This window comes from Acanthochromis polyacanthus, chromosome 9 (genome assembly GCF_021347895.1).
Source record: "Acanthochromis polyacanthus isolate Apoly-LR-REF ecotype Palm Island chromosome 9, KAUST_Apoly_ChrSc, whole genome shotgun sequence".
NCBI classification, from domain to species: Eukaryota; Metazoa; Chordata; class Actinopteri; family Pomacentridae; genus Acanthochromis; species Acanthochromis polyacanthus.
The window spans coordinates 14,801,318-14,812,141 of record NC_067121.1 but is presented as its reverse complement, the minus strand read 5'-3'; the positions used below and the strand labels follow the sequence as shown (position 1 = coordinate 14,812,141).

Sequence of the window (10,824 nt, the reverse complement as noted above, 5' to 3'; positions counted from 1 at the left end):
CCGAGGTGCCGAGGACAGGCGGTGCAAGGGCACCGGCTGTCCAAGGCACCAACGGTGCCGTAGGACCCTATTGAAACCCTACGGTTTATTATTATTAGGGTCCGAGCACCGAGGTGCCGAGGACAGGCGGTGCAAGAGCACCGGCTGTCCAAGGCACCAACGGTGCCGTAGGACCCTATTGGAACCCTACGGTTTTTTATTATTATTTGTCTCTCAGAACAATTGCATTTTTGAGGGCCTAAACATGCTCAAAAACTCATGAAAATTTGTACACACATCAGGACTGGTGAAAAATTTCATATTTTAAAGGAATTGTAGAGGTGTGTGGCAAAATGGCTCCAGAGCGCCCCCTACACTTTCCCACGCCCATCATGTTTCACCTACAGCTACCAAATTTGGTACACATATGCAGCACATCAGACTGAACAAAAAAGTCAGTGACAGCCATATTCCAAACCCAACAGGTAGTGAGCTATTTTAAATTGAATGTCAGATTTTGCCCATTTTTCATTTTTTCCAGAGCGAACTCCTCCCAGGGGGAAACTCCAATTCGCCTCAAATTCAACCAGTACATACAGGAGGCCTTAATGAGCAAAAGTTATTAAAATCTTTTTCAAAAGTCAAAGGGCGTGTCCGTGGCTGTCTGTGGAATTTTGATCCTTCGCCATGAAATTTCAAGTGCTGTGTAAATGCCCTGAACATGCTTCAATCTGCCTGAAACTTTATATGTATGATCAGATTCCTGCCCTGATCACATCCATATGATGAAATCCATTCACAGTCAGAGCGCCACCTGCTGGCAACAGAAAATGTCATTTTTTACACTTTGATGTATTATTCTTTGTCTCTTGCTCAGATTCACCTCAAATGTGGTGAAATAAACCTTAACATGTTGATGATTATTCACAGTGAAAATGGTGACGTGTCATAAAAAGGTGTGTCTGTGGCGGCGCGGCGAATTTAGATGTCTCGCCATGACGACTAAAATGTTTATATCTCAGCAAATCCTCATCCTATCTGCCCCAAACTTCATGTGCTGGACACCATTCCCAGTGTGAGGTCATCCACGGTGAAAATTTTGGAAAAAGTCATAGCGCCACCTATTGGTAAAAAGAAGTTTAGAAATTACATTTGCACACACCATTGCTCCAAACTTTTTCATATCATTCTGAAAATTGGTCAGCTGATTCTTCACCCCCAGACAATACCACAGTGTGAAGATTTTGATATTTGATGAAATGCTGTTGCCGTGCCAACGCGTTGTTTTTGTGACAAACAAAGTACTTTTTGACAGGCTTAGAATGCTCAACAGCTCACCAAAATTTACACACACATCACTGTCCCCTCAAGGAATAACACTGTATGCATCTCTGCAGGGCATGTGGTATAGCGCCCCCTACAGTATGTTTAATAAACAGCCCCCGCAGCATGTTTCACCAACATCCACAAAATTTGGGAGGCATATAGAGCACATCACGATGCACAAAAAAGCCTCTTGGAGCCATCCCCTAAACTCAACAGGAAGTCCGCCATTTTGAATTATGTGGATAAATTTTCTCTATTTTTTTAATTTTTGAGAGCGAACTCCTCCCAGGGGTTAACTCCCAGAGACCTCAAATTTTACCAGGGTATACAACACGATGTTATGATCAAAAGTTATTAAAAGATTCTTCCAGAGTCAAAGGGTGTGGACATGGCGACCTCCAGAATTTTGATGGTTCGCCATGAAACATCAAGTGGTATCTTAGTATCCTCTGCATGCTCCAATCTACCTCAGACCTCACATGATTAAACACAGTCCTGTCCTGATCACATTTATAGACTAAAATACATTCACAGCATGTACCATCGCGCCCCTACAGCATTTAAAAAATAGCCTCCACAGAGACTTTCAGCTAGGACTATGAAATTTGGCATGCAAATGTAGCATGTCAGTGCAAACAAAAAAGTCTCTTGGAGTCATTCTCTAAACCCAACAGAAAGTCGGCCATTTTTAATTAAATGTCAGATTTTTGGTGTTTTTGGTCATTTTCAACAATTCATTTCTCACAGGCAATAACTCCAAAACATCTGAATTTGGGAAAATATATAAGACACGTCTTCAGGTTGCATATTTGCGAAAATTGTTCATAAAACTCAAAGGGCGTGGCCATGGCGGGCAGCTGAAGTTTAATGTTACGCCATGAAGCAGGACGTCTTGTGTAAATCCCCTGTACACGCTGCAATCCGCCTCAAACTTTACATGTTTGATCAGAGTCCAGTCCTGATGAGTTTCATAGACCAACATACAGTCACAGAGATAGCGCCACCTGGTGGATGGACACAAAGTGCTGCATAAATAGCCTGTACATGCTCAAATCTGCCTGAAATTTGACCTGTGTGCTCAGAATCCAGCCTTTGTGACATTCATGGGCCTAAATACACTCTCAGTCGTAGCTTTGCCTGGTGGAGATGCTTGGGGTCGCCGACCAGGAAGTATGCGAGGACCCGTTCAACGCTGCTCGCAGCTTTAATTATTATTATTAGGGTCCGAGCACCAACGGTGCCGAAGGACCCTATTGGAACCTTAGGGTTTTTTATTATTATTATTATTATTATTATTATTATTATTCTGCCAAAACAACTGCATTTTTCAGGTCCTGAACATGCTCGAAAAGTCATGAAAATTTGCACACACATCAGAACTGGCGAAAAATTTCATATTTTTTAGGGCATGTGGAGGTGTGTGGCAAAATGGCTCCATAGCGCCCCCTACAAAATTTTAAAAAGTGGTATTAGGCCAACTCGGAGGGAATTTGGCCGAGAGCTAAAAAATTTGGGAGGCATATGCAGCACATCAGGAAACACAAAAAAGTCAATCACAGCCATGCTCTACACCCAACAGGAAGTGCGCCATCATGCGTTAACTGTACAAAATCTATGATGAACTCCTCCTAGGGGAAAAGTCTGAGCGATCTGAAATTTTGCCAGTACATACAGCAGACCTTCCTGAGAAAAAGTTATCAAAATCTTCCTCCATAGTTAAAGGGTGTGGTCGTGGCGGCCTGTCGAAATTTGATCCTTCGCCATGAAACAGGAAATGCTGTCTAACTCTCCTGAACATGCTCCGATCTGAATGAAACTTTACATGTATGATCACAGACCTGCCTCGATGACATCCATACAGCAAGATTCATTCACAGTCACAGCGCCACCTTGTGGTATCAAGAATTTAACATTTTTTAGACTTTCATGTACTATTCTTCGCCTGTTGCTCAGATTCACCTCAGATGTTGTGACATAAGCCTGAACACATTGATGATGAAGCACAGAAAAAATGGTGACGTGTGATGAAAAGGCGTGTCTGTGGCGGGACGGCAAAGTTTGATGTTTCGCCATGAAAATTGAAGTGTTCATATCTCAGCTGCAAAGGATCCTATCTGCCCCAAACTTCATGTGCTGGACACCAGAACCAGTTTGAGGACATCCACACTGAAAAATTTAGAAAAAGTCATAACGCCACCTCTTGGTAACAAGCAGTTTAGAAATTACATTTGCACACATCATTGCTCCAAACTTTGTCATATCATTCTGAAAATTGGTCAGCTAATTCTTCACCCCCAGACAATACCACAGTGTGAAGATTTTGATATTTGATGAAATGCTGTTGCCGTGGCAACGCGTTGTTTTTGTGACAAACAAAGTACTTTTTGACAGGCTTAGAATGTTCAACAGCTCACCAAAATTTACACACACATCACAGTCGTCTCAAGGAATAACACTGTATGCATCTCTGCAGGGCATGTGCTATAGCGCCCCCTGCAGTATGTTTAAGAAACAGCCCCCGCAGCATGTTTCACCGACATCCACAAAATTTGGGAGGCCTATAGAGCACACCAGGACACACAAAAAAGCCTCTTGGAGCCATCCCCTAAACTCAACAGGAAGTCCGCCATTTTGAATTAAGTGGATAAAATTTCTGTATTTTTTTCATTTTTGAGAGCGAACTCCTCCTTGGGGTTAAGGTCCAGAGAGCTGAAATTTTGCCAGGATATACAACACGATGTTATGATCAAAAGTTATTAAAAGATTCTTGCAGAGTCAAAGGGTGTGGACATGGCGACATCCAGAATTTTGATGGTTCGCCATGAAACATCAAGTGCTACCTAACTATCCTCTGCATGCTCCAATCTACCTCAGACCTCACATGATTAAACACAGTCCTGTCCTGATCACATTTATTGGCCAAAATACATTCACAGCATGTTCCATAGCGCCCCCTACAGCATTTTAAGAATAGCCTCCACAGAGACTTTCACCTATGACTATGAAATTTGGCATGCATATGTAGCACATAAGTGCAAGCAAAAAAGTCTCTTGGAGTCATTCTCTAAACACAACAGAAAGTCAGCCATTTTGAATTAAATGTCAGATTTTTGGTGTTTTTGGTCATTTTCAACAATTCATTTGTCACTGGCAATAACTCCAAAACACCTGAATTTGGGAAAATATATAAGAAACGCCTTCAGGTTGCATATTTGCGAAAATTGTTCACAAAACTCAAAGGGCATGGCCATGGCGGCCAACTGAAGTTTAATGTTACGCCATGAAGCAGGATGTCTTGTGTAAATCGCCTGTACATGCTGTAATCTACCTCAAACTTTACATGTTTGATCAGAGTCCAGTCCTGATGAGTTTCATAGACCACTATACAGTCACAGACATAGTGCCACCTGGTGGATGGACACAAAGTGCTGCAAAAATAGTCTGTACATGCTCCAATCTGTCTGAAATTTGACCTGTGTGCTCAGAATCCAGCCTTTGTGACGTTCATGGGCCTAAATATACTCTCAGTCGTAGCATTGCCTGGTGGAGATGCTTGGGGTCGCCGACCAGCAAGTATGCGAGGACCCGTTCAACGCTGCTCGCAGCTTTAATTATTATTTGTCTCTCAGAACAATTGCATTTTTGAGGGCCTAAACATGCTCAAAAACTCATGAAAATTTGTACACACATCAGGACTGGTGAAAAATTTCATATTTTAAAGGAATTGTGGAGGTGTGTGGCAAAATGGCTCCAGAGCGCCCCCTACACTTTCCCACGCCCATCATGTTTCATCTTCAGCTACCAAATTTGGTACACATATGCAGCACATCAGACTGAACAAAAAAGTCAGTGACAGCCATATTCCAAACCCAACAGGAAGTGAGCTGTTTTACGTTGAATTTCAGATTTTGCCCATTTTTCATTTTTTTCCAGAGCGAACTCCTCCCAGGGGGAAACTCCAATTCACCTCAAATTCGACCGGTACATACAGGAGGCCTTAATGAGCAAAAGTTATTAAAATCTTTTGCCAAAGTCAAAGGGCGTGTCCATGGCGGTTTGTGGAATTTTGATCCTTCGCCATGAAATTTCAAGTGCTGTGTAAATGCCCTGAACATGCTTCAATCTGCCTGAAACTTTATATGTATGATCAGATTCCTGCCCTGATCACATCCATATGATGAAATCCATTCACAGTCAGAGCGCCACCTGCTGGCAACAGAAAATGTCATTTTTTACACTTTGATGTATTATTCTTTGTCTCTTGCTCAGATTCACCTCAAATGTGGTGAAATAAACCTTAACATGTTGATGATTATTCACAACAATGTTTATATCTCAGCAAATCCTAATCGTATCTGCCCCAAACTTCATGTGCTGGACACCATCCTAGTGTGAGGTCATCCACGGTGAAAATTTTGGAAAAAGTCATAGCGCCACCTATTGGTAACAAGAAGTTTAGAAATTACATTTGCACACACCATTGCTCCAAACTTTTTCATATCATTCTGAAAATTGGTCAGCTGATTCTTCACCCCCAGACAATACCACAGTGTGAAGATTTTGATATTTGATGAAATGCTGTTGCCGTGCCAACGCGTTGTTTTTGTGACAAACAAAGTACTTTTTGACAGGCTTAGAATGCTCAACAGCTCACTAAAATTTACACACACATCACTGTCCCCTCAAGGAATAACACTGTATGCATCTCTGCAGGGCATGTGGTATAGCGCCCCCTACAGTATGTTTAATAAACAGCCCCGGCAGCATGTTTCACCTACATCCACAAAATTTGGGAGGCCGATAGAGCACATCACGATGCACAAAAAAGCCTCTTGGAGCCATCCCCTAAACCCAACAGGAAGTCCACCATTTTGAATTAAGTGGACAAATTTTCTCTATTTTTTGATATTTTTGAGAGCGAACTCCTCCTTGGGGTTAACTCCTACAGACCTCAAATTTTGCCAAGATATACAACACAATCTCCTGATCAAAAGTTATTAAAAGATTCTTCCAGAGTCAAAGGGTGTGGCCATGGCGATATCCAGAATTTTGATGGTTCGCCATGAAACATCAAGTGCTATCTAACTATCCTCTGCATGCTCCAATCTATCTCAGACCTCACATGATTGAACACAGTCCTGTCCTGATCACATTTATAGGCCAAAATACATCCACAGCATGTGTCATAGCGCCCCCAACAGAATTTTTAAAAATAGCCTCCACAGAGACTTTCACCTATGACTATGAAATTTGGCATGCATATGTAGCACGTCAGTGCAAACAAAAAAGTCTCTTGGACTCCTTCTCTAAACCCAACAGGAAGTCGGCCATTTTGAATTAAATGTCCAATTTTTGGTGTTTTTGCTGATTTTCAACAATTGATTTCTCACAGGCAATAACTCCAAAACACCTCAAGTTGGAACAATATTTAAAACATACCTTCAGGTTGAGTATTTGTGAAAATTGTTCACAAAACTCAAAGGGCGTGGCCATGGCGGCCAACTGAACTTTAATGTTACGCCATGAAGCAGGACGTCTTGGTTAAATCCCCTGTACATGCTGCAATCTGCCTCAAATTTTACATGTTTGATCAGAGTCCAGTCCTGATGAGTTTCATAGACCAATATACAGTCACAGAGATAGTGCCACCTGGTGGATGGACAGAAAGTGCTGCATAAATAGCCTGTACATGCTCCAATCTGCCTGAAATTTGACCTGTGTGCTCAGAATGCTGCCCTCATTACATTAATGGGCCTAAATACACTCTGTCACAGCATTGCCTGGTGGAAATGCTTGGGGCCGCCGACCAGCAAGGATGCGAGGACCCGTTCAACGCTACTTGCAGCTTTAATTAGGGTCCGAGCACCGAGGTGCCGAGGACAGGCGGTGCAAGGGCACCGGCTGTCCAAGGCACCAACGGTGCCGTAGGACCCTATTGAAACCCTACGGTTTATTATTAGGGTCCGAGCACCGAGGTGCCGAGGACAGGCGGTGCAAGGGCACCGGCTGTCCAAGGCACCAACGGTGCCGTAGGACCCTATTGAAACCCTACGGTTTATTATTAGGGTCCGAGCACCGAGGTGCCGAGGACAGGCGGTGCAAGGGCACCGGCTGTCCAAGGCACCAACGGTGCCGTAGGACCCTATTGAAACCCTACGGTTTATTATTAGGGTCCGAGCACCGAGGTGCTGAGAACAGGCGGTGCAAGGGCACCGGCTGTCCAAGGCACCAACGGTGCCGTAGGACCCTATTGAAACCCTACGGTTTATTAGGGTCCGAGCACCGAGGTGCCGAGGACAGGCGGTGCAAGGGCACCGGCTGTCCAAGGCACCAACGGTGCCGTAGGACCCTATTGAAACCTTACGGTTTATTATTAGGGTCCGAGCACCAACGGTGCCGAAGGACCCTATTGGAACCTTAGGGTTTTTTATTATTATTATTATTATTATTCTGCCAAAACAACTGCATTTTTCAGGGCCTGAACATACTCGAAAAGTCATGAAAATTTGCACACACATCAGAACTGGCGAAAAATTTCATATTTTTTAGGACATGTGGAGGTGTGTGCAAAAATGGCTCCCTAGCGCCCCCTACAAAATTTTAAAAAGTGGTATTAGGCCAACTCGGAGGGAATTTGGTCGAGAGCAACAAAATTTGGGAGGCATATGCAGCACATCAGGAAACACAAAAAAGTCAATCACAGCCATGCTCTACACCCAACAGGAAGTGCGCCATCATGCGTTAACTGTACAAAATCTATGATCAACTCCTCCTAGGGGAAAAGTCTGAGCGATCTGAAATTTTGCCAGTACATACAGCAGACCTTCCTGAGAAAAAGTTATCAAAATCTTCCTCCATAGTTAAAGGGTGTGGTCGTGGCGGCCTGTCGAAATTTGATCCTTCGCCATGAAACAGGAAATGCTGTGTAACTCTCCTGAACATGCTCCGATCTGAATGAAACTTTACATGTATGATCACAGACCTGCCTCGATGACATCCATACAGCAAGATTCATTCACAGTCACAGCGCCACCTTGTGGTATCAAGAATTTGACATTTTTCAGACTTTCATGTACTATTCTTAGCCTGTTGCTCAGATTCACCTCAGATGTTGTGACATAAGCCTGAACACATTGATGATGAAGCACAGAAAAAATGGTGACGTGTGATGAAAAGGCGTGTCTGTGGCGGGACGACAAAGTTTGATGTTTCGCCATGAAAATTGAAGTGTTCATATCTCAGCTGCAAAGGATCCTATCTGCCCCAAACTTCATGTGCTGGACACCAGAACCAGTTTGAGGACATCCACACTGAAAAATTTAGAAAAAATCATAGCGCCACCTATTGGTAACAAGAAGTTTAGAAATTACATTTGCACACACCATTGCTCCAAACTTTTTCATATCATTCTGAAAATTGGTCAGCTGATTCTTCACCCCCAGACAATACCACAGTGTGAAGATTTTGATATTTGCTGAAATGCTGTTGCCGTGGCAACGCGTTGTTTTTGTGACAAACAAAGTACTTTTTGACAGACTTAGAATGTTCAACAGCTCACCAAAATTTACACACACATCACAGTCGTCTCAAGGAATAACACTGTATGCATCTCTGCAGGGCATGTGCTATAGCGCCCCCTGCAGTATGTTTAATAAACAGCCCCCGCAGCATGTTTCACCTACATCCACACAATTTGGGAGGCCTATAGAGCACACCAGGACACACAAAAAAGCCTCTTGGAGCCACCCCCTAAACTCAACAGGAAGTCCGCCATTTTGAATTAAGTGGACAAAATTTCTGTATTTTTTTCATTTTTGAGAGCGAACTCCTCCTCGGGGTTAAGGTCTAGAGAGCTGAAATTTTGCCAGGATATACAACACGATGTTATGATCAAAAGTTATCAAAGGATTCTTGCAGAGTCAAAGGGTGTGGACATGGCGACCTCCAGAATTTTGATGGTTCGCCATGAAACATCAAGTGCTACCTGACTATCCTCTGCATGCGCCAATCTACCTCAGACCTCACATGATTAAACACAGTCCTGTCCTGATCACATTTATAGGCCAAAATACATTCACAGCATCTACCATAGCGCCCCCTAAAAGAATTTAAAAAATGGCCTCCACACAGACTTTCACCTATGACTATGAAATTTGGCATGCATATGTAGCACATCAGTGCAAGCAAAAAAGTCTCTTGGAGTCATTCTCTTAACACAACAGAAAGTCAGCCATTTTGAATTAAATGTCAGATTTTTGGTGTTTTTGGTCATTTTCAACAATTCATTTGTCACTAGCAATAACTCCAAAACACCTGAATTTGGGAAAATATATAAGAAACGCCTTCAGGTTGCATATTTGCGAAAATTGTTCACAAAACTCAAAGGGTGTGGCCATGGCGGCCAACTGAACTTTAATGTTACGACATGAAGCAGGATGTCTTGTGTAAATCCCCTGTACACGCTGCAATCCGCCTCAAACTTTACATGTTTGATCAGAGTCCAGTCCTGATGAGTTTCATAGACCAACATACAGTCACAGAGATAGCGCCACCTGGTGGATGGACACAAAGTGCTGCATAAATAACCTATACATGCTCCAATCTGCCTGAAATTTGACCTGTGTGCTCAGAATCCAGCCTTTGTGACATTCATGGGCCTAAATACACTCTCAGTCGTAGCATTGCCTGGTGGAGATGCTTGGGGTCGCCGACCAGCAAGTATGCGAGGACCCGTTCAACGCTGCTCACAGCTTTAATTATTAGGGTCCGAGCACCGAGGTGCCGAGGACAGGCGGTGCAAGGGCACCGGCTGTCCAAGGCACCAACGGTGCCGTAGGACCCTATTGAAACCCTACGGTTGATTATTATTATTATTTGTCTCTCAGAACAATTGCATTTTTGAGGGCCTAAACATGCTCAAAAAGTCATGAAAATTTGCACACACATCAGGACTGGTGAAAAATTTCATATTTTAAAGGGATTGTGGAGGTGTGTGGCAAAATGGCTCCATAGCGCCCCCTACACTTTCCCACGCCCAGCATGTTTCACCTGCAGCTACCAAATTTGGTACACATATGAAGCACATCAGACTGAACAAAAAAGTCAGTGACAGCCATATTCCAAACCCAACAGGAAGTGAGCTGTTTTACGTTGAATGTCAGATTTTGCCCATTTTTCATTTTTTTCCAGAGCGAACTCCTCCCAGGGGGAAACTCCAATTCGCCTCAAATTCAACCAGTACATACAGGAGGCCTTAATGAGCAAAAGTTATTAAAATCTTTTTCAAAAGTCAAAGGGCGTGTCCGTGGCGGTCTGTGGAATTTTGATCCTTCGCCATGAAATTTCAAGTGCTGTGTAAATGCCCTGAACATGCTCCAATCTGCCTGAAACTTTATATGCATGATCAGATTCCTGCCCTGATCACATCCATATGATGAAATCCATTCACAGTCAGAGCGCCACCTGCTGGCAAAAGAAAATGTCATTTTTTACACTTTGATGTATTATTCTTTGCCTCTT

The 10,824-nt window shown here is 43.2% G+C and overlaps 1 long non-coding RNA gene across 1 annotated transcript; it reads left to right on the top strand.

Annotated features, from left to right (window-relative positions):
- The first annotated feature begins 351 nt into the window (after positions 1-351).
- LOC127535437 (uncharacterized) lies at positions 352-10,599 on the top strand. The gene is made up of 2 exons (XR_007944291.1): positions 352-464; positions 10,438-10,599. It is a non-coding gene; the product is annotated as an uncharacterized LOC127535437 (long non-coding RNA).
- The last annotated feature ends 225 nt before the right edge of the window (positions 10,600-10,824 follow it).